The sequence below is a fragment of the Phaseolus vulgaris genome, chromosome 2, assembly GCF_051622355.1.
Source record: "Phaseolus vulgaris cultivar YP4 chromosome 2, ASM5162235v1, whole genome shotgun sequence".
Lineage (NCBI taxonomy): Eukaryota > Viridiplantae > Streptophyta > Magnoliopsida > Fabales > Fabaceae > Phaseolus > Phaseolus vulgaris.
Genome location: NC_143499.1, coordinates 16,591,238 through 16,615,803, shown reverse-complemented (window position 1 = coordinate 16,615,803; position 24,566 = coordinate 16,591,238). Strand labels below are relative to the sequence as shown.

Below are 24,566 nucleotides of genomic sequence, written 5' to 3'. Positions count from 1 at the left end.
TCCCTCCTCAGTCTTTCCTACCTGGGGGTATCGGGGAGGTAACGCCAGTCGGTATTTGGGTTGGCGACGCCCGCGACTTCTCGTCTGTCGTCGCCCTTTGCGTCCTTCCTGGCAACGCCTCGGGCGTTACCTTTACTTCGTCATTGACCTTAATTCTGGCCTTGGTCAACGCCTAATAACAGCGAAGAGCCCAAGGCTTTGCCTGTGCCATCCACGTGGCGCTCCTTGTATAGCTGATGGGACCTTCTGTCATTCGACTTGATCCACGTGGCGCTGCCTGTATGGTTGATGGGGTGTCTAGTCATTCCATTTTCTAACTCCTGCTGTACCCCTGGCTCACTTTCGACGGCGGATCGTACCATTGGATATTCTGTTGACGGGACATTTTCTGATTTAAACCAGAGGTGCCAGCATCATCCTTTCATCTTCCACCACGTGTATCAATCGTGCGGTGCATCCATTCACGTCTTTTGGCGCTCTAACCGCTTTATTTAATTCTTCGAGCTCTGGAACTATCTTCATCGTTTTCTCACTTCTCATAACCTACTTGCGTTCTTTCTTCTTGCACCCTTTCTTCTTGCACCCTTTCTTCTCTGTCGAAGGGCTGTTCTAACCTTCGCTCCCCTCGCTCAACCCTTGCATTTCTAGCCATCCTGATCTTGCTAAAGAATGTCTTCTCACGACGCTACCCCCAGGGTCCGTCCCAAAGACTTGTACCCTTGGGCCTCGAGCGAACTTCTTGATGAGTGTTCATGCTTGCTCTCCACCAGGGCCGTACGAGAACACAAAGGGGAGTTGTGTTCTTACGACCACCGGGCCTTCGCGAGGAGGCACGATGACGACATCGCTGTGCTCCCTTGCACTCTGGGGGAGCCAGTGTGTGGAGACGAACGGGCCAACAACGGGGTCCCTTTCTTTTACTTTTACCAGGTGGTGTTCAAGACCATCGGGGTGCGCTTACCCTTCTCCTGGTTCGAGAAGGAACTGCTGACGGAGATCAACGTGGCTCCAGCCCAGCTATACCCCAATAGCTGGGCCTTTGTCAAGGCCTTCGATGTCCTCTTTGGGTTTCTGGGTTGTGCACCCTCGGTTGACCTCTTCCTTCACTTTTTTGAGGTGAAGAGACAGAGACACAATCTCTGGGTAACTCTCAGCAATGTACCCGGAAGAGTTCTCTTCACGCCCTTCCAAAGCTCTTTCACGGGGTGGAAAGGCCGGTTCTTCAAGATCTGCTGTACTGATCTTGTTCCCGACGCCCTCGATGGGTTTCCGTTGTACTGGGTGAGAGAGGAAAAGGTCCTCAAAGCCAAACCCCTCAAGAATCTGGCTCCAAGTGATCAAATAGCTTGCCGGATTCTTGCTGAGGCGGGAGGTTTTGACTCTGCTACGGTGATCAGCTTGGAGTTCAACGCTAGGACTCTTGAGAAGTACATAAGTAAGAACCACTGCCTTAGGCAACTTCGGCCTTCGTTACTTTCTAACTGTGCCTGTCTTTCTCCACTGTGTCTCTAATACATCTGTTCCCTTTGTGCAGGTTCGAAAATAAGCCAAGAAAAGAGGACACGGCTTACTCGAGCGCTGCGGGCTGGGAAAGGGGCTTCGCCTTCCTCCAGTGATGACTCTGATGAGCGCTGAGAAGTGGCTTGTTTGTGTTTTTAAATTTTGTACTGAACATTGCTTGTAACAACAACTTTTCAATATCATAATTCTTTACAACGCCACTTTACTTTGCATATGCTTCATATACCGCGCGACTTCCTTTCGTCTCGTTCTGCCAACAATGCATGCTTTTACTTGGGCGACGCCTTCTTTCTGGGCGACGCCAAGACCTAGGCGACGCCTTCTTCCTTGGCGACACCATGGCCTAGGCGGCGCATCACATTACTTCTAACAAGGAAAAATAAAGGCTGAAAACCAAGGCACTTCTTTTTCTCAACTGGTTTTTCCATTTATTAGGGTGACCTCATTAAAAAACCCCCGAAAGGGAAAAAGAGCGTCCCCTTCAACTAAATTGTTACATGCTGCTTACATAGGTCAACTGAAATAAAATTTTAAGTTGGCTGCATTCCAACTGCGCGGGATAGGGCCCCCATCTAAAGTCTCCAGGTTGTACGAACCGTTGCCCTTAGCCTCAGTAACTCTGAAGGGCCCGGTCCACTTAGGAGACAGCTTATTCTCCAACTCGTAAGGGTGAGCTTTCCTCATCACTAGGTCGCCCACCTGAAACTGTCGTGGCTTTACTTTAGAGCTATATTGCCGCTCCACTCTTCTCTTCATCGCTTCAGCTTTTATTCTAGCTTCTTCCCTGGCCTCTTCTAGCAGATCCAGGTTTACCCGTCTCTCCTCATTAGATTCCTCCACCACAAAGTTTTGAAAACGCGGTGAGCTTTCGTGTATTTCTACTGGAATCATCGCGTCCGACCCGTACACCAAACTGAACGGCGTCTCCATAGTAGAGGATTGGGGCGTGGTGTGGTATGCCCATACAATCCTTGGCACCTCTTCCGCCCACGCCCCTTTGGCCTTTTCTAACCTTCTTTTTAACCCCCTCAGCAGAACTCTGTTTGCTGACTCTACTTGCCCATTGGTCTGGGGGTGTTCGACCGACGCGAACACTTGCTTGATTCCCACTTCAGCGCACAGATTTCTCAACTGCTGACTGGCGAACTGGGTCCCGTTGTCAGATATCAGGCGCCTGGGTACGCCAAAGCGACACACGATGTTTCTCCACACAAAATGCTGTACCTTATGCGCAGTGATTTGTGCCACGGGCTCTGCCTCTATCCACTTAGTAAAGTATTCTATGGCGACGATCAGATATTTCATCTGCCTGATTGCCAGTGGGAAAGGGCCCAAGATGTCAATTCCCCATGTGTGGAAAGGCCACGGGCTGTATATGGACCGCAACTCTTCTGGCGGCGCCTTGGGCCAGTCGGCGTGCTTTTGGCATTGCTTACACCGCTGGGCGTGCCGTGCGCAATCCTCTTTCACTGTTGGCCAGAAGAAACCTGCGCGTATTACCTTGGAGGCTAGGGACCTTCCTCCTACATGGCTTCCGCAGATGCCTTCATGTAGCTCCGCCATTATCCTGGTGCACTCATCGCCACTGACGCATGTTAGGATAGGGTGAGTGAAACCGTGTCTGAACAGCACCCCATCCACCAAGGTATATCTTGCGGCGTTCCTTTTGATTTTCTTACCCTCTTCAGGGTCCACTGGAAGGGCCCCATCCGCCAGGTATCGTTTATAGGGCGTCATCCAGGTGTCTCCCGTGGACAGGACACAAACCTGCATCTGCTCTTCCTCAAACGCACCCGCGTATATACTGATGCGGGGCGCCCTCTGCGTATCTTGGGTTAATGAGGAATGACTCCTCGGCCTTCCCCTTGATGCATAAATCTGGAGGACATCCACCCTGTTGTCTTCCACGAATCGACGTGGAGCTTTGAGGGTTTCTTGGATCACTGTCCTCTGTCTACCCCCCTTGCCTGAGCTGGCCAGCTTTGCGAGCAGGTCGGCTCTGGCATTCTGCTCCCTCGGGACGTGTATTAACTCAAGAGCGTTGAACGCCCCTTTCAGCAACTGGACGTATTTTAGATACGCCGCCATCTGGGGGTCCTTCGCCTGGAACTCACCCGACACCTGCCCCGTAATCAACTGGGAGTCGCTCTTCACTAGGAGGTTCTGTGAGCCCATCTCCTTGGCCAAGAGCATTCCTGCAATCAGGGCTTCATATTCTGCTTGGTTGTTACTTGCCTTGAAGGCAAAACGCAAGGCCTGCTCGATCAGTATGCCGTCGGGTCCTTCCAGCACTATTCCCGCACCACTCCCTTGCTGGTTTGAGGAGCCATCAACCGAGAGCAGCCACTGTGAACTCGCTTCCACCTCTTGCTCACCTCCGGGCGAAAGTTCTGCTACAAAATCCGCGTACACCTGCCCTTTGATGGATCCTCTAGGCTCGTACTCTATATCGAATTCTGACAGTTTCACCGCCCAGCGTACCATTCTTCCTGCCACATCGGGCTTCTGCAGCACCTTCTGTATGGGGAGGTTGGTCATTACCACCACCGTAAAACTGTGAAAGTAATGACGGAGCCTCCTAGCCGAGAACACTACCGCCAGCGCCGCCTTCTCCAGTGCTTGGTACCTTGTCTCAGCTCCCTGTAAGGCCTTGCTTACAAAGTAGATGGGCTTCTGACTCTGGTCCTGCTCTTGGACCAACACAGAACTGATGGCCCTATCTGTTACAGTAAAATACAACCGGAGGGGCACGCCCGCTACCGGTTTGCAGAGAACTGGAGGCGTCGCCAGGTAATCCTTCAGCTTAACGAAAGCCGCTTCGCATTCCTCAGTCCATGCAAAGCGACTGTTTCTCTTGAGGCACTGGAAGTACGGGTGCCCCTTTTCTCCTCCGGCGGAAACAAACCTCGAGAGCGCCGCCATCCACCCTGTCAACTGTTGAACCTCCTTTACCGATGTCGGACTCCGCATGGCGATAATAGCCGCACATTTGTCGGGGTTCGCCTCTATCCCCCTCTCGGTGAGCAGAAAACCCAAGAATTTACCGGCCTCTACCCCGAAAACACACTTCTCGGGGTTCAACTTGAGGCGGTATTTGGATATCGTGTTGAACAACTCCTCCAAGTCTGCCATGTGCTGCACCCTGTTCTGCGACGCTACCACCATGTCGTCTACATAGGCGTATACGTTCCTCCCAAGCATTGGCGCCAGGACCTTGTCCATTAACCTCTGGTACGTGGCGCCCGTATTTTTGAGCCCGAAGGGCATCACCTTATAGCAATAACTGCATGTTTCAGTCATGAACGCAGTCTTGCTCTCGTCTCTGGGGTGCATCTTGATTTGGTTATACCCTGAGAAGGCGTCTAGGAAGCTTAACACCTTGCTGCTAGATGCGCTGTCCACTAGGGCGTCGATGCTGGGCAACAGATAGGAATCCTTTGGGCACGCCTTGTTCAGGTCCGTGAAGTCAACGCACATTCTCCACTTTCCGTTCGCCTTTTTCACCAAGACAACGTTGGCGAGCCACTCAGGGTACTGAATCTCCCTAATGTGGCCAGCACTCAGCAGCTTCTGCGTTTCGTCTTTCACCACCTGTTGTCGCTCCTCATTGAACTTCCTCCTTCTCTGACGCACGGGGCGGACCGTGGCGTCCATGCTGAGGTGGTGACACAGGAAATCGGGGTCGATGCCCGGCATATCCAAGGCGGACCATGCGAAGGCATCCAGGTGGCGCGAAATCACTTCTGCCACCCCTTCCTGTTCTTCTGGACTTAGCGAGCTTCCTAACTTGAAAGCTTTGCCGCCAATCTCCCTTTCTAGGGTGTTAGCTGCAGGTTGCTCCCTATTATCATCTTCGGCGGGCGCCGCTTCTTCTACGGGCGCCGCTTCTCCGGGGGGCACCGCCTCTTCCATGGGCGCCTCCTCCATTGGCACATCTGCTTCGGGCATCGCCCTTTCTGCTATGGCCTCTTCAAGCGTCAGCACAGCGGGCGTCGCCTCAATCATCGTTGCGTCCGCGCTCGGCGGACGTTCGTACACCATGAAAACGCCTCTCTTCGTCTTCAGGCTGTTTTCGTAGCACTTCCTCGCCTCCTCCTGGTCTGATCTGATGACTATCACCCGGCCACTGAGGTCCGGTAGCTTCATCTTCATGTGACGGGTGGAGGATACTGCACTCAGACGGTTTAACGCCGGTCTGCCCAGCAAAATATTGTATGCAGAATTGGCGTTCACGACGAGGTACCGAATGCTCTCTGTACGGGAGGCCTCTCCGTCTGTGAACGTAGTCCTCAACTCCAGGTACCCCCGGACCTCTATCTGGTTATCCCCAAACCCATACAAGCATCCCGTATAGGGACTCAGCAGATCGGGGGACAACCGTAACTTATTAAAGGTCGACAGAAACATGACGTCTGCCGAGCTTCCTTGATCAACAAGCACTCTGTGGACCTTCCTTCCAGCCGTGACGACTGAGATGACAACGGGATCGTTGTCATGAGGCACCACATCTCGGAGATCTCTTCTTGTGAACACAATATCTGACTCCCAGGGCTCCCCCGAGAGCCTCTCTTCGATTGAATTCACCCCCCTCGCGTATTTCTTCCGCTGGGAGGCGGTGGGTCCTCCGCCGGAAAAACCTCCAGCAATGGTGTGGACCTCGCCAAGCACAGGCATCTCGTGTGCTGGCTCATCTGCCGGCGGCAGCAGGGTGGCGGTCGTGGTGGACTCTGCGACATAATCTTTCAAAAACCCAGTCCTCACCAGCTCATCTAGCTGGTAGCCCAACGACAGGCAATTGTCAATTTGGTGCCCGAAAGCCTCGTGAAATTCGCACCAAGAGTCTTTGCGGGGCCCTAACACCTTGTCGGTCTTCGCCGGTCGCCTCAGCCTCTCGACTATGTTGGGCACGGCGATCAAATCCTTCAACTCAACTACGAAGTTGTACCTCGCCGGTCTTGCTCTTTCTCTGGCAGGGCGTTCGCCTCCTGCGGGGCCCCGGGGCTGGGGCTTTCTGGCTTCGTAGGGGCATCTCGCCTCTGGCTTCTTTCTTCCCGTCGTGGTCTCATTGACTCTGACGGGTTGAACTCGCGCCGGTCCCCTCGGGCGTGAGGGCACGGCGCTGGTGCGCTTCACACATACCTCCCCTTCCGAAGCAATATGCTCTACCGCCCTACGCCGTAATTCAGCGAAAGTCCTAGGGCGATTGCGGATAATAGATTCTCCAAAGGGGCCGGGGCATACGCCTTTCACAAATGCGTACACGATCATAGGCTCCTCTGTTGTACCAACCTTCACGACCTGGGCCCCGAAGCGATTGATATACTCCTTCAGGGTCTCCCCCTGATACTGCTTCACGTCAAACAGGTCGTAAGAGACCGGCGGCGGGGCCTTGTTGGCCAAATACTGTTCTCTGAATAACCGCGACAACTGGTGCAAAGATGTGATATGGCCCTCGGGGAGGCTAATGAACCAGTCCATAGCCATCCCGGTCAGGGTGCTCATGAAGAGCTTGCACTTGGCAGCGTCAGAACCGCCTATCAGGACCATCTGTGTGTGAAATGCAGCGAGGTACGTCTCTGGGTCCTCCATCCCAGTGAAGATTACCTTGGGCCCCGCGAACGTGTTCGGAATCGCTGCATCTAGGATCTCCTGCGAGAAAGGAGTGGAAAACTCCCTTGGTGGGGAATGGTTCTCCGTCTCGTCCTGTCCAGGCCGCCTCCGATCGTTTCTCAGGCCCTGGCGCAACTCCTCATTCACACGGTGGAGCTCTTCGTTGCGCTCATGCGAGGCGTCAAGATCTGCCTGCATGCGCTCCTGCTCCATCTTCGAATCCGCCATGTCCTGCTGCAGCCCCCTCATTATTTCCAGGACCTGCTGCATGGATAGGTCTGCTGGGGCTGCACGCGCTGCTCTTCGTCTGGTGGGGGCCATTGTCACTCCAACCTCCTTCAACGTTACTGTAGCTTGGTAAATTTTCCTCGAACTTGTGATGGGACTGATGTTTTATATCGAGCCCCACGGTGGGCGCCAAATGTTCCGTCCGGTTGACCGGGACGTCTTCGTGCGCGACCTCAACCGTCAGCTAAGGACTCCTTCCCACTGATTGCCTGTGAATTCCTGCAAAAAAGAGAACAAAGAGGCGCCCTAGCGGCCGTTTGCACTCCGACGCTCAAGTCAGCCAGCAAGAAACACCAAAAAACTGTCCACCCACGTATCTGAGCACCGCGTGTGGCACTCTGAAGGTGGTGAAAGAACTGTGTATCGGTGTGTGTATTGTCTCCTTTAGGCAAAAATATTCTCCAGTCACTTGTACGTAACCTTAAAGCACGGGCAAGCAACCAAAGAGTTTCTCGTAAGTTTGCCAAAGGATCCAACCCTCTTTCCGACATTCTCAGCGCTATTTAAACTGCCTCAGCATTTAAAGCGCCTTAAAGCGCTTTTAATCTCAAACGTAACGCACTCATTAAAGCGCTTAATTACGAAACGTAGCGCATTTAAGACGTTGAAACGCTCGGGAGCCCTAATAGTACCTGAATGCTAGAAAGGGAAACTGTATTGAATATCTTTAATTACCTGGCACCTGACTAGAGGGTGTTTCTATTCCGGCATTACTGTCATACACGTGGAGGGCCTCACGACGCCATGACCCCATCTGGGGGCGTTTCTGCCCATCTGGGGACGTTTCTACGTGTGGGTCCTCCTGCCTGGGAGTGCTACTGCGCTAGGGGTGGCTTTTTGGGTGCCAACTCACGCCCCCAAGTATCTAGCCACTTACTCTGAGAGCGTATCTGCCTTCCTCTCGCACCCTGCACCCGGTTATCCTGGGCGTGACCTTCCTCTTGGGTCGTATCTGTCCCGAAGGCGTCTCTAGGGTGGCAAGGGTACTTCACGAGTCAGGCTGCCCTTCACTGGTACTATCACTATGGCCTTGAAGCCACCTTTTCCTTCTCTTTATCACTTTCCCGAGATATCGGGTCCTGAGGCTTCCCACGGCGTCGCTCCCTCCATGGTATTTCCTACCCATGGGTATCGGGGAACCACACCGTGGTTGCCTTGCTTTTACACTGTTTGATCTGGCGACGCCCTGGTTGGGCGACGCCTTGCCTTGGCGACGCCTTGTCCTGCCTTGGCGACGCTTCCTCTTGGCGTCTCTACACCTGGGCGACACCTTGAGTTGACTTTGACTCTCCAGTCGTTGACTTTGACCTTGACTTGGTCAACGCCCTGATACGGGACGGTACAAAAGTAATTATCAATCTATTCATCTAAAGAAGCACGTGAGGTAATTAGAACCTCAGTTTAGAAATCTCATTAAAATTAAATACTTTTTTGTAGTGTATGAATACTATTTAATTATTTATTGATATTTTATTTGAGTTTCTTTTGTTTCTGTAATATTAAACTTAAATATTGATACTAACAAAGCCATTAAGAAGCTATTCTATATATAGTGAAAATTCTTATGGCTTAAACTAATAAGAAGATATTCTATATATAATTGTTAAAATAATAATTTTCGTCATACAAAAATTCATAATTAGATGAGTGACTTTACATTGTGGTGTACTCCAAATAATTGAATTTACAAAATAACACATTTTTATTTAGGGATTGCTTTATTTAAAAATTTAAACTTTAATTACTTCACCTCAGAAGACGAGGAGACATAACTAGTTTGTATGCAACAAATTTTATTCTTTTACGAATCTGACGAATACCTATGAACTTTGAGTCAACTTCTTAGATATGATTGCTCTCCCTACACCAATGAATGATGTAACTCTCAAAGAATCATGTTTATCCATAGAGAAACCTAAAGATCTTATTCATTTATCTGTATCAGATTTCTGGCTGCTTGAAGATTTCTTCAATCATCACATTTCTCAAAATTTAGCTCATAGTTGTTGATAATTTGAAGTGATGGAACATACTCTAGGTTTTGCTTGACCAACATTCATTCTAGTGCATACTGAAATTTAGCCCCCGAAAGTCTCTTCCTCTATCTCAAGCACACGATCTAGGTTAATCCCATGTTATTTTAAAGGCCTCAAGAAGTTGATAGTAATTTTCATCATTAATGGAAGAGTTTGAACTTACACTGCTTGATGTAGATTCTTCCTTTGCCATCAGTCACATATTGGCTTTTGTAACTTCTGAAGATGAGCCAAAAGAAGACATGTCATTGTCTTGCCAAGCAATTCCACTTGAGTCTTCATGAGTGCTTTCAAGAGTATCCCACATATCCTTTGCTGAAACACACTTTGAAACTTTGAAAAGCTCATTAGAACCAAGAGCATATGTAATAATATTTTTGGCAATACAATCAAGTTGAACCTTTTTACTTTCACTCTTAGTTCATTGGGACCAAGGTTTTTCAGAGAAAACTTTATCTTTTTCAAGCATAGGAATAAAATGACCATTTGTGATAGCATCCTAGATTTTTCTATCAATAGATTCAAAAAAAAAAATCATTTTAATCTTCTAGAGTTGATAGTTTACACCACAAAATAAAGGTGGTCTATTAATAGAAGCACCCTCCCCAAATGGTAGTTTATAAGCCATGTAAAAGAAATTTTTGAATCAAAACTTGAATGACTTTGAAGCACCTAGCTCTTGATGTCAATTGTTAGAATTAAAGACTTTAAACAAGAGGGAGGGTGAATTGTTTAATAAAATATTTTTGAAAATATTCAACAAGAATGAAGATTAATGAAGAATCACATAAGAAACAATCAGATCAGCCAAAAAACAAAACTATTTTAAATTGATTCCAGAAAATCAATCGGTTGTTTTTGCGAATCAACCGATTGTTTTTATCAACAATTTAACACAGTTCAAACAGTTTTAAGGAGTGAGGGATAGAGAGATTCACACACAATGTTTATACTGGTTCACTTACACCAAGAGCTACATCCAGTCCCCAGAAACCCCTGGGTATTCCACTAAGTAATTAACCACATATTACAACACACAAACACCAAAGAGGTGATCTTGAACCCTTCAAGAACACTCACCCTCTTTGATACACAAACACTACAAGTCAGAACACCCTCTGACTGTAGACACCAGTACCTTACAAGTTTAACAAATATGAAATGAATTATAAGTAAGAACATGAAAGATCACACCTGATACAAAAGGATTACAACAGTTCCCTATTCCACTCTAAACCAAAGCAAAGCCTTAAGCAATCTTGCAATCTTGAAAATTTTTAATCTTTTTGGTAATCTGATCTCTCTTATTTTCAGAGATGTAAACACCGGTTATATAGCCTAAAAAATAGTTGTTTAGACTTTTAATCAAGGGCCAAAACAGTTTAGAATCATGGAAAGCAGATTTACCAGACTTAACCAATTCTGTTAAGATTTTTAAAAAACAATTGATTGAAAGCTCGATTCAACCGATTTAATTGGCCTTGACTGTGAGGTCAACCAATTTCAGTTTTTTCAAATCCTTTTCAAAACCACTAAGTGTAAAACAACCGAATGAAACAATAAATCAACATGTTGTTTTTCACTACTTTGAAAAATACTTTTCTTTTGAAAGAACTTGATTGAGTCAGTTTTGGATTAAGTTAAGAGTGGATTGACAAATTCTAATCGACCTAGAACCCATGCCTACAAGTAACAACCTTGTCTTCAAGCAATCTTCATGGATTTGGAGACATCAAAGCTTTAAGATCAATAAAGACGATCTGTCTCGATAAGATTATCCAAGTAGTCGCCCTGTGTGTAAATTGATTATCTATTGTCAAGTAAGACGACCTGTCTCACTAAGATTATTCGAGTAGGAACCTTGTGTGTAAATTGGTTATCTATTAACAAGTAAGACGACCTGTCTCGATAAGATTATCCGAGTAGGCACCCTGTGTGTAAATTAATTATCAATTATCAGGTAAGACGACCTAGCTCGATGTCAGTATGATTACCTGACTACGAGTGCTCTGCAGTTTAATTTGAGGCAAGGTAAGACGACCTAACTCGGCGTAAGAACGAGTTATAGGTGTTGAAAATAAAGCATTGATGCCTCAAAATCCATGAAGACAGCTTGAAAATCTTGTTGTTATGTTTAGGGTTTTGTTCTAGGTAGTTTAGAATTTGCTAGATCCACTCCTAATCAATTCACAACTGAATCAATCTGGTTACCTAATTAATACCCAGTGGTTTTCTGGGGACTGGATGCAACTCTAGTAAGGAGTGAACCAGTATAATTGTTTGTGTGATTTTTTTTTCTCTCTCTCTCACTCATTTAAAATCTGTTTGACTTGTGATTTCATCTCTGTCGCCATAAACAATCGGTTAAATCGTATTTTCAACCGGTTGTTTTTCTAATAACAGTTTTAACAAATTTGTTTTCTTGGCTGATCTGATTCTTTGATTTGTAAATCAACATCAATCTTCATTCTTAGCCAGTATTTGCGAAAATTTTACTTAAAAAATTCCCCTCCCCCTTTTATTAAGGCCACTAATTCTTACAATAGGCGCTTTGTAAGCAGAGGTCATGGTTAAGTTTGTTTCGGTGCAGGGTAAGTCGAGCTATATATGGCGAGATCAAGATATATGGCCCCAGGCCAAGTTTGTGAGATACACCTATGCAAGTCAGGAGTGAGCATAGGCTTGTCGTAGCTATGAGTGTATTAGTTCATCAAAAGGTTAGTTCTTTGTTAGTTGAGGACTCCACGGTTTTTCATGCTTAGATTTTGCTTAAGATGGATTCTTGTTATCTTTATTATTTTATGCTTAAGAGGTAGTTATTATATTTGAGCTAGTTGAAGTTAAGTAGTGAGCACTCGTGAATAAAGGTGCACGAGATTCTCTTATGTTGTTAGCACCGTGAGTAAATGATGGCATTTCATGTGTTCTTCTTGAATCAAAGTAGTAAAATGGATGCGGAAGCAAAGGGTGAGTGAAACAAAGCCCTCCTAGGAGTTGTGATGGCTTTGAAGGTGCATGATGAGTATGAATTTAGAGAGGTTCGGCCAGCTCTATGAAGAAAGGTGAAGGAAGTGAAGTTTATAGCCTAGATTTCTAGGAGAAGTATAGCTAGTGCACAAAATGGGCAGCATAACAATACTCAAATAAACTTGTCCAATACAATGAAATAGCCTCCCTATTTATAGGCTTGGTGGACGTAAATGTTAAGCCACCTTTCTAAAAGAAAATAAAACCAAAAATTAAATCTAAATCTAAGGTGCCATGACCGGCCATTCTACCCTAGATTCTAGAAGGTTTCTATCAAAAGTGCTTCCTACACTATCCTATCTACTAAGTACCCCCAATGGGCCTTTATGCAAACATATACAAAGCCTTCTCTCTTCCATCCGTGGCCTCATTTGCTTGTGTTTGAATATGTTTGGCCATTGATCTTGTAAGGGGTCTTAGACGGTCTAGCTCCATGGATAGCCGCCCTCCTTCACGGTCTAGACGCTCACCTTCACGTCCTAGACGCTTGCTTTCACGTCCTAGACGCTCACCTTGGTCTTGGTCTTGGTCTAGACGCTCTCCTTGGCTTGTGCCTTGGCTTCTTTGGGTAGGTGTGCTTGGCCCTCCTCCATCAGTAAAGGTGCTCGTAGGCAAAATATTTTTCTGTTATATGTTTTCAGTTGAAATTAGATTCTCGTAAGCTTCTTCGCCTAATCAAGCTCAGCTCAAGCCCGGGGGGCTTGTGTACTGGACAAGAATGCTCGGGACCTCGGTCTAGGTACTTGGGGGAGGTCAGCTCAGTGTTTGGCCCAAGCGGTGGGTCGTGAGCTCGACACAGATGTTGGTCAGCCCATAAAAGGCAGTTAAGAAAAGATAAAGAGATATTTTATCTGTTATCATATTATTCTAAAGATGAAAGATATAATTATTATTATTTAAATCTGTCATCATATTATTATGAAGATAAAGAGATATTTTATATCTTGTGATAATATGCAAGTTAGTTATATATTAATTAATACATGTTATTTACATATTAATTAATAGTTATTGAGAATAAAAGAGGAGCACCCGAGAATAATGGTGCACATGTTAAACAGGATGGTTTCCTGCTCTTAACACCTGAAGATAAGTGGTGCCTGTTAGCAGGTGATTTTTCTGTTATTATTTTATGCTTTCAGTAGAGATTATATTTACGTGAGTGAAAGTTGTTAAACGAGTAAGCTATAAAAGGGGCTTGAGACCCCAGGTAAAGGTACGCTGTTTCTGAATACTAGACTGAAACCAAATACTTGTCTTATTTTAGGAAGCTCTCACTGACTTGATCATCGGAGTGTGATTAATAGGTAGAGCTCCCTTTGTTCCCAACAGAGCCACGTTCCAGTGCAACGAGAAGATGCAGAACAAAATCTAGAGGAGACAGGTTAGAAGCGGAGCTTTCCACTCAAGTCAATTGGCGAGAAAGTCAACAGGCGAGAACAAAAATTTATTAGAGATAATATATCTTTGCTAGGATTCTTACCTGCATCTTGCGATCTTATCAAGAATTCACCAATTCTTGTGGCGATCATCCTTAGGCTTATCAAACTTTGTTTGTGGGGCCTCCCTCTATCCAGGTTTTCATTATTACTATTTTTAATTGATTCCTTTCCGTAATCCTAAATTCCCAATTCTATTGTTAGTTCTATTTGGAATCATATCATTTGGTATTCAGAGCAAAGGTTTGAGTGATAATACAATTGTGTATCTTGTTTTTTTTCGACATCATTGTTCACACACGACTCATTACTGTTCACGTACAGTTCACACAAAGAAGAGGAAAACATAAAAAGAAGAAGAAAAAGAGGAAAATAGAAAAAAAGAGGGAAATAGAAAAAGAAAAAAGAAAAGAGGAAAATAGAAAAAAATAGAATAAGAGGAAAACAAAGGGAAAAAAAAGAAGAAGAGGAAAATAGAAAAAAAAAGAGGAAGATAGAGAAAAGAAGAAGAGGAAAACAGAGAAAAAGAAATAAAAATTATCCAGTGCATACTTTTTGTTTGTTAGAAGTCCTAAGTTTCAAGTGTCTTGTCTACATAATTTTTTCTTCTTTTCTATATATTGTAATTGTCTTGCTCTTTTTGTTGGTAGCAAAATTGTTCTTCACTATTTTTGCTCTTCACTATTTTTTCTTTCATCAATGTTAAAATATCAAAATTTTATTTTAAGCTTGTGATTGCTACCATTGAAAATGATTATTGATTGTTTGATTCTTGTAAGAACATTTAGTTAGAGAACGAGTGGTAAAAGGTAGCGTGATCATTAAAAAAAAGCCTTATTGTGTGAAACACGAGTGTTGAGTGTAAACATGTGAGAAAGTGGTGTGAGGCCTAAACTTATTTTTATTTTTAATCTGTTTACTTTTGAGCATGGCAGGGGAAACGCCAAATAGTGGACTTTCACAAATACAAATGCAAGCCTTAATACAATTGAAGAGACTAATGAAACAACAAAGTGATGGACTCCATTGAAAGGTTGGATCAAATGGAGCGGACACAACAAGAAAATCATGAAAATAGAGGGGGAGATAGGAGGAGGAGAGAAAACAATAAGGGAGAACAAAAAGAACTGAGATTTGATGGGATAAGATTAAATATTCCCATATTCAAAGGGAAGAATGATCTTGAATCTTACTAGGGGTGGGAGATTAAAGTAGAACATGTGTTTGCTTGCAATTAGTATAATGAGGAGCAAAAGATGAAGTTGGTAGCAACTGAATTTTCAGATTATGCCTTAACTTGGTGGAATAAATACCTAAGGGAGAGAATTAGATATAAGGAACCCAAGTTGGAAACTTGGAATAAAATGAAAAGGATTATGAGAAAGAGATATATTCCAGCAAGCTACCATAGGGAGTTGCAACTCAAACATCAAAGCATGACTCAAGGAAATAGAAGTGTGGAAGAGTACTTTAAAGAGATGGAGGTGACCATGATTAGAGCTAGAATGAATGAAGAAAATGAAGCAACCATGGCTAGGTTTTTGAATGGATTGAACCATGATATTAGGGATATTGTGGAGCTGCAAGAGTATGTTGACATGGAGGATTTGTTGCACAAGGCTAACCAAGTAGAACATCAACTCAAGAGGAAGGGATTCATGATGAGGAGTTATAACAATAATAATAATTCCAATTGGAAGGATAAGATTATGAAGGATAAAGGAGTTCACTCAAGTTCAGCCACATCTTCAAGTGGAAAGTCACCTAATAGATATAATAATTCACCAACTAAAAGAAAGACAAGTGAGGTAAAATGTTTCAAATGATTGGGAAGAGGACATTATGCTTCAGAATTTCCAACAAAAAAGAATATGGTTATGTTATCAACAAATAGATAATGAACCTTCAAGTGAAGAAGAGAAGGAAGAGGTATAGGTGGATGCATTGAAGGGTGATTTGTTAATGATTCGGAGGCTTATGGGAAGCAAAATGCAAGCTTTGGAACAAACCCAAAGGGAAAATATTTTCCATACTAGATGTTCCATTCAAGGGAAAATATGTTCACTCATAGTTGATGGAGGAAGTTGCACCAATGTAGCTAGCTCAAGACTAGTTACCAAATTGAATTTGGAGACAAAACCCCACCCAAGGCCAAACAAGCTTCAATGACTTAGTGAAGATGGAGAGATGACAGTGAGCAAGAAAGTGGAGGTGAACCTATCCATAGGACAATATAATGACAATGTCTTGGGTGATGTGGTTACAATAGAGGAAACTCACATCTTGTTAGGAAGGCCATGACAATTTGATACAAAGCTATTCATGATGGTTTCACCAATAAAATCTCTTTCATGTAGAATAACAAGAAGATCATTCTCAAACACTTATCTCCTAGAGAGGTGTGTGAGGATCAAATGAAATTGAGGGAAAAGAGAGTCCAAGAGAAAAGAGAGATGAGTGAAACACCTAAACAAAGCGAGAGTGAAACACCTAAAAAAAGAGAAACACATGAGATAAAAATGAGTGGATTACTGAAAGTGAATGAAGTGAAGAAGTTGCTACTTGCTAGCAAACCTCTTTATTTACCTTATTACAAAAATAACACTTTGATTGTTGACCATTCTAACCAAATTAATTTTCTTCCTAATGTTGATTCTTTCTTGTAGGATTTCAAGAATGTGTTTCCAAATGAAATTCCTAGAGGACTCCCACCTCTAAGGGGAATTGAACACCATATTGACCTTCTTTAAGGAGAATATTTGCCTTATAGGCCAGCTTATAAAAGCAACCCTCAAGAGACAAAGAAGATCCAAACTCAAGTTAAAGAATTGGTGAACAACGGATGGGTACAAGAGAGCATGAGCCCAAATGTTGTTCCAGTCATTTTGGTGGCTAAAAAGGATGATTCTTGGAGGATGTACATAGATTGTAGAGCACTAAATAACATTACCATGAAGTATAGACACCCTATTCCCAAGTTAGATGATTTATTGGATGAATTGTATAGTGCTTGTATATTTTCAAAATTTGACTTAAGAGGTGGTTACCATCAAATTGGGACTTAAGGAGGAAAACATTCTATTTTTGTGGTAGTTGACAATTTTTCCAAAATTGCTCATTTTATTCCTTTTAAAAATTGATGATGCTTTCCATGTAGCTGAATTGTTTTTTAGGGACGTAGTAAGACTTCATGGACTACCAAAAAGTATTGTAAGTGATAGGGATACAAAGTCACTTTTGGAGGACATTATGGGGCAAGTTAGGTACCAAACTTTTGTTTTTGACTACTTGTCATCCCCAAACAGATGGGCAAACAGAGGTAGTGAATATAACTTCGGGTACCTTACTTAGAACTATTTTGAAAAAAATTGAAAGCTTTGAAATTATGTTTACCTCATATTGAGTTTGCTTTATAATAAGGTTGTTCATAGCACAATAAGTTGTTCTCCATTTGAAATTGTGTATGGATTAAATACTTTAACTCCATTAGACTTGTTACCTATTCCTAAAATTTATGTTTTAAAGTATAAAGATGCAAAGGCTAAGGCTAACTATGTGAGAAAGCTACATGAAAAGGTTAAACCACAAATTGAAAAAAAAAAGTTGAAGGTTATTCTAAACAAGCTAACAAAGGAAGAAAGAAAGTAATCTTTGATCTTGGAGATTGGGTTTGGGTACATATGAGGAAAGAAAAAGAAAGGTTCCCTGAGCAAATAAAATCCAAGCTCCAATCTAGAGGGGGTGGACCTTTCCAAGTGTTACAAAAAATTAATGATAATGCCTACAAGATTGATCTTCCAAGTAAGTACAATGTGAGTAGCACTTTTAACATGTCTGATTTATTTCCTTTTACTGCAGATGGATGAAGCTTTGGACTTAACTTCAAGTCTTTCTCAAGAGGGAGGGAATGGTGCAGACAGCCAAGCCCAATGACGGATAATCTTTTGGAGGCCCAATTGTTGAATGGCCCACAGTTTAAAAAGACTAAGCTGATTACATGCACAACATGCTTGGACTATTAGAAGGAAATAATAATGTTATTTTGCTTGGAGTTAGAATTTGAACCTAGGACTAGTTAGAAAGTATCAACTTAACTACTAGGACAAATGATCCTTTCTTGAAATATAAGGATTGTATATTTATTTTATTTACTTACAAACGAGACAAGACATATAACTAAATTTGTATTTATACACTTTTGGAATTCAGAATGAGGATGGGATGTTTTGACAATTTATTAGAGATAATATATCTATTCCTGCTAGTTGACTCGATTGCCTTCGTATTTCTAACGACGATCACACGCCCAATTCTCTCTGCCTTCGTTCGTGCTTTCTCTAGATCAAACACCCTGAACTTGCAAAGACAAAGGGGCACCCTAGAGGCCGTTTGCACTCTGACGCTCAAGTCAATACTGGGGCAAAGAAACAAAAATGTGTCTTTCAATTCTCTCTCAACAATTGAGTCTAAAAGCTGCGTCAAACTTGTGTACCTTATAAGGTTTATTACTACCTTTTATATAGTCTAGGGTTTCCGCTGTTTCCGCTACTCGCATTTAGGGTTTATGAGGGTATGCCTTAGAGCCGCTATCGCCCAATCTTAGGGCAATCTAGCGCGTAAGGCTCCCTTACTGGAGTGCAACCTCTGACGGAATGACCACCGGGGTACTAACTTGTGCACCTAATCTCTGGGGCCATCCGTCCCAGGGGTGCCCAAGCTGTTCATGTGCCATGCATGCAGCCTACCCCTGGAACGCAACCCTAATGGGCCTTAACGTTTCCAGTGGTTCTTTATTTGTGTCGTGCCAAAATGCGTTATTCACACCACATGCACGGACCCCTCGTGATCTAGGCTTCCCCCTACTGATAACTGGAGTGTTTTCCGGGATCCACCTCTCATGGCCCAGCTCTGCTGTTTGAGTCACCGATGTCCGATGTCACATCGCCCTCACTCTATTGCCGAGGACACATCAGCACATCCTGGTGATCGACGTCTGACAACTCATCGGCACCCTAGCAGGTGCCATTTGCGAGGCACTGGCCCATGCCACTTGTGGGACCCAACTTACGTGGCCCACCATTACTAGCAGTCAACGACGTCCGAGGACTGGTTGGTACAATATCTTTGCTAGGGTTCTTTCCTACATCTTGCGATCTTATCAAGAATTCACCAATTCTTGTGTCGATCAACCTTAGGCTTATCGAACTTTGTTTGTGGCGTCTCCCTTTATCCTGATTTTCATTATTACTATTTTTAATTGATTCCATTCCGTAACCCTAAATTCCCAATTCTACTGTTAGTTTTATTTGGAATCATATCACTCTATCTCAGAGACATGTCCTATTTTCTAAACTTGGAGCCCAGATTCTTGGATTTGAAAACATACTTGAGCTTTATGAAAATGATCAGGATTTTGCATCCACCTTTTCTAGTTTCAAACATAGAGCACAAGGATGATTTTATGTTTTTTAGGGGTATTTGTTTAAAGAAGGAAAACTTTGTATATGGAACACATAGAAAACTCCTTGTCAAATAGTCACGTGAAGGAGGTCTCATGGGTCATTTTGGAGTTGATAAATTTTTTGAGCTTTTAAAAGGAAAATTCTTTTGGACCCATATGAGAAAAGAAATTCAAAGACATTGTCATAGATGTATCTCATGTTTAAAATCTAAATCTAAGACAATGCCTCATGGAATTTATACTCCTTTACCTCTTTCTTGTGCTCCATGGGAAGACATTAGCATGGATTTTGATCCTGCCTGTTGACCGGGACGCAAGAACCTTGCCTCGTCAAACCTGGATCGACTTCTGCACCATATTAGCCTCCGTCCTTCACCGCGATTCACCTCAAGAACCTGCAAAAGACAGAACGGCGCCGCTGCGGCCGATCACGCTCCGACGCCCAAGTCAGCGACTGAACTACCAAATACTAAGAGAAAACTCAAGAACTCTAAGGAACCGTGCAAAAATTCTCTCTCAGCGTTCTCAAGACTCGCAAGCGTAAAGAAACAATCTAAACGTGCGTACCTCAGAAGTTCGTTAGAATCTCTTATATACCTGTGCACTTTCTCTCTCCTGACAGTTACACATCTGGACACGTGGCTCGCATCCAGCTGTATACGTGTCACCATCTGGAGCATCCTTGACTTGGGTGCCACTTCTTACTCTTCAGGGTTTTGGCTAAGTTACTTATGCATGACACAACTCAGTGCATAGCTACCTTGGAGCGTGATCTCTTCTGAGTGGCGAGTTCGGGTGCCTTCGTACACACCTTCCCTGTGGTCTCGCCGGCCGCCTTCATGATCTATTTTACTTGCTTCACCGTATATGTTCAGGTAAGCTGTCTCCCGACCTCATCTTTCGGCGATGTCCTTGTTTCGGCGATGTCTGGCCACCACGTGGTCACGGGTCCGCCTCTGGCGACTTCATCTCAAACCCGGTGACCGCCGGTTTGGGTCTGCTAGAGATCGGGGCACGCCAACTTAATAACTGGCGACCACACGAGCCCCCCGACTTCCTTCCCTTCTGCCAGCCATGGGCCCTGCTCAACACACCTACATAATAGCTCGATGCCACGTCATCACTTCCGACTACCAGGACAGTACACAAGCCCCCCAGTCTTAAGCGAAGACTTGTCCAGCGAAAAGACTAAAGGAGTCACGTCACTACCGATCTACGTGGCGCTGGTGCAGAATCCCAAGCGTTCGTACTTTCTGCTTTCCTGACGCTCCACCAAACACTCTTCCAATCGCTCGACACGTGGCTTCATCAACGGTTATCTTTAGTTGTCGTTTACGCTTCCAAAAATCGTTTGAAAAACCCTTAAACCCATTTCATTTCTACTGTTCCATCATCTCTTTGCTTTCTCGAACGCTCTGAGTTTTCTTCTGCAAACCCACGACGTTCTTCAACTCTCTCAATCCCCAACTCCCTTCAACGTTTGCTTGATCATCGAAAGGTACCTCTTTTATTCCCTCTGTTGATATTTGCTGCATTTTAACCGATTCGCATCATCCATTAACTGCCTGGTGCATACGTTGTGGTTTGTTTCTTCTGCTTCTCCCTTCTCGTAACTTAGGGCTTCGTCTCCATCACAACGAACTTTCGTTAGTTCGTTTTTCGTCCTTCTTTCACAATCGAGTCAGCCTCTGCAACCTTCGCTCACCTTTTCCTTTCTTTTTCCTTTGCAGTTTCCGCGATGGCTCGTTCAAAGATCACCGCGAATCCTCCTCCTTCGTCACGAAACCCTTCATCCCAAGTGCCCAACCCATCGCGAGCACCTGGAGCTTCTTCTTCCCAGGCTGAGAGGCCTGCAACCTCTCACCCCAACCTTGCTCAGGCAACTCCACCCATCGCCGGAGGTGCCCCCATTGCCTCTCCAGACTACAAGAAGCTATACCCATGGGCCACCTCGACTTTGCTGAAGGAGACCTCTTCAGTAAACTCTCCCCTGGCGGTGCTTCGATTGAAGAAAGGGGACGAGCCCAACCTCTCATTCCACAAGGAGCATGATGACAAGCTGACGGTGCTACCTTGCCCCCCCGACGTGCCAGTCTGCGCAGACGACAAAGGGAACAACGGCGAGTTGTTCTGCTTTGTGTACACCACCCTTTTCAAGAAGGTGAAACTTAGGTTCCCCTTTACCCGTTTCGAACGGAAGCTACTAACCGAGCTCGACATCGCCGCCGCCCAGCTCCATCCCAACAGCTGGGCATTCGTGCGGGCGTTTCAGATTATATGCGCGCATTTGGGACTACCGGCCTCGGTAGACGTGTTCCTCTTCCTGTTCGAGGCCAAGAACCCTGGAGATCGCCTTTGGGTGAGCCTGAACGGAATTGCTGGGAGGTCGATCCTCTCTATCTTCCAGCAATCTTACAAGGATTGGAAAGGTAAATTTGTCCAAGTCCGCCAAAATGACCAGGACGCTTCGCTGCTCGACGGCTTTCCCTTGTACTGGGTAAACAAGGGAAATAAAGACTCCAAGGGAAGCTTTAGGAAGCCAAGAAGCCCTGACAACATGGGCGCTTTGGACAAGGACCTGTGCCTCTTCTGGAAGAGCGTGGCGTCCGCTAACATCACCTCCTCACTTCTGCGATCATCTCCTTTGAGTTCTACGAGGGCCAACTCGAGGCTCGCATAGGTTAGTGCTTACCTCAATATCTAAGTTATTGTCCTGTGCTGCACCTCTGTTATTTGTTGCTGGGCGTCTTGTCTGTTGCGCGCAAGACTTGGTCTTTATTTCCTGCACCACTTGTTTGTCTCGTTTGCATACTTACTCATGTGTTTATCTTTGTCTTTGAGCTGACCTGTATACCTTTGCATTATGCAGATCTCATGCTGGGTAAAGGAAAACTAGCCGAATTGAGGGCGCTCGCCCGAGCTCATGGGTTGGCGTCGGGCTCCCAGACTGTGCCCAACTCAGTGGTGGAGATCGCCGCTGCCCAGGGCAGATCGCCCCCTAAAGGCCCAGCTCCTTCGGAAGCCTTACCCGCCCAACAATGCAAGAAACTCATCCTAAGGAAGCCAAAGAGGAAAGCTCCTCAGGTGGTCCATGAGGATGAAGAAGAAGACGATGAGGCAACTGAGGATGGCCTCATCACAAAAAGGAGAAGGGTGGCACCTTCTTCACCACCTGCCCCACCTCCTCTTGCAACACCAACACCGCCTTCTCCGCCAGCTCCAACTCCAACACCGCCTTCTCCCCCAGCTCCCACACCGCCAGTTCAAGCAGTACCCTTGGCGGCTGCATTTCCTGTGGTTGAGGCTACTGAGCCCAACTTTATGGAGAATCCTCCGAGCGCCTCCACGCCATTCATATCCGCTGGAGAGGGTCCTCCTTCAACTGCTTCAAACGCCGAAGCCGCGCCAGGTGGGGATGAAGGTGCTCACAACTCGCCCATTATCATCACTGAGTCCCCCACGTCACCACCGCGCCAAGAAGCTCCAATTCAACAACCAATCCAAGAGGGCGGTGGTGAGAACCAGCACCAGGCTCCTTCAGCGCCTCCACCAACAGTGGTTCCCAACCTTCCCCTTGCGGTTAAAGGGATGTGGGAACCCTTCACAACCAAACTCAGAATGATGGCAGAAGACCTTCTCTCCATCATATCAAAAGCTGTGGAGAGTTCTAGCAAGAAACTTCAGGACGACATCTCCGTGCTCCAAGAGGAGAATCGCCTAATAAGGATCGAGGCGGAGAAGTTGTCCTGCAACCTTATGCTGGCAGAGATCGACCATTCGCGCGTGGAGGACGCCATGAGCACTGAACTGAGGGCGACGCGTAAGGAGGCCACCGATCTGCGCCATAAGGTGCACCTCCTAGCTCAAGAGAAAATTGAGCTGGAGAGCAAACTGGTCCCCTACCGTCTCAAGGTGGCTGACTTGGAAGCGTCGATCAAAGCAGATGCTGCCAAGGTTGAAAGCCTTGAGAAGAGGTCAGTAGATCGGGAGGTCCTCTTGGGACAAGTTGAAAAAGAGAGGGACGACACCATGGCTAAGCTCGCTGAGGCCAGAAAGGAGAATGAAAAGATCGCCGCAGAGCTGGCCCAGGCGCAGGCGGAATCCAAGAAGGTTGCTGAAGACCTCCTTCAAGCTCGTGAAACAACTGAAGAACTCAAGAAACGAGCTAATGAGCTAGAGCAGCAGACCGAGGGGCTCAAGAAGCAAACTGAAGAGCTCGAGCTGAGCTCCGCCCAAATCCTTGCTGCTGGATTTGACGCCGCCCTGGAGCAATTTGCCTGCCACTACCCTGCTCTGGACCTCTCCATGGTGTCGCTAAACAACGAAGTGGTGGATGGGAAGATCGTTCCTTCTGAAGACTAGCTGCTTCCCTCCATCACTTATTCATCTGTTCCTCTCTTGCAAAACTTACTTTGTAATAATTTTTCCCCTTTTTGGTATATGTAATTTTGAACTGATACCTCTTTGCTATAAAGCTTTCTGCCCCTTTATATAATCTCCCTGTTAGCTTTATCTCTTCTTGCACAAAAACGCTTAAACGAAATCGACTTAGCAACTCTGCGAGCGCGACTGTTTACTAACTGTTTCGAGCCATCAACTTTCGAACGATAGCATTTTAACAACTTGTGAACTTTAAGGCAATGAACCTTAGCGCGAAACCACTTTCCAAACAACGAGTTTCAACCCAAATAATTTAGGACACAGCTCACCTGATCCGCCCTATCAAAACGGGCCTTAACTCTTGCCATCGCTTGAATTCCTTCTGATCGCCAAAGAGTCTTGGCGATCCCAGCTTCCTCTTGCCTTTAAAACTGGGCCATTGTTCCCTCATCTGGGGGTAGAGGTGCCTTTCGGATCCTTCTCTACCTTCCCTGATGTTCAGAACAGTAAGTCGGATAGCTAAGTGTTCTCTTCGAACCTAGCTTAGCTATCCTTCAAACTTCTTCCACCCTCCACACCGTACCTGAACTCGTTCAAGACGAGAAGAATTTTATCTTGCCTGAACTCGCTCGACGGCGAGAAGGTCTTTAACTCGCCTGAACTCGCTCATCGGCGAGAAGGTCTTTAACTCGTGCCTCTACATTGCCCCAGGGGCTACATCTTCTCTCCCTTGGAAACACTGAGGACTTTTCACCGGTGCCTCTACATTGCCCCAGAGGCTACATCTTCTCTCCCCTGGAAGCA

General features: G+C 45.4%; 1 pseudogene; it reads left to right on the top strand.

Moving 5' to 3' along the window:
- The first annotated feature begins 15,450 nt into the window (after positions 1-15,450).
- On the top strand, positions 15,451-16,986 carry LOC150029026 (uncharacterized; annotated as a pseudogene).
- The last annotated feature ends 7,580 nt before the right edge of the window (positions 16,987-24,566 follow it).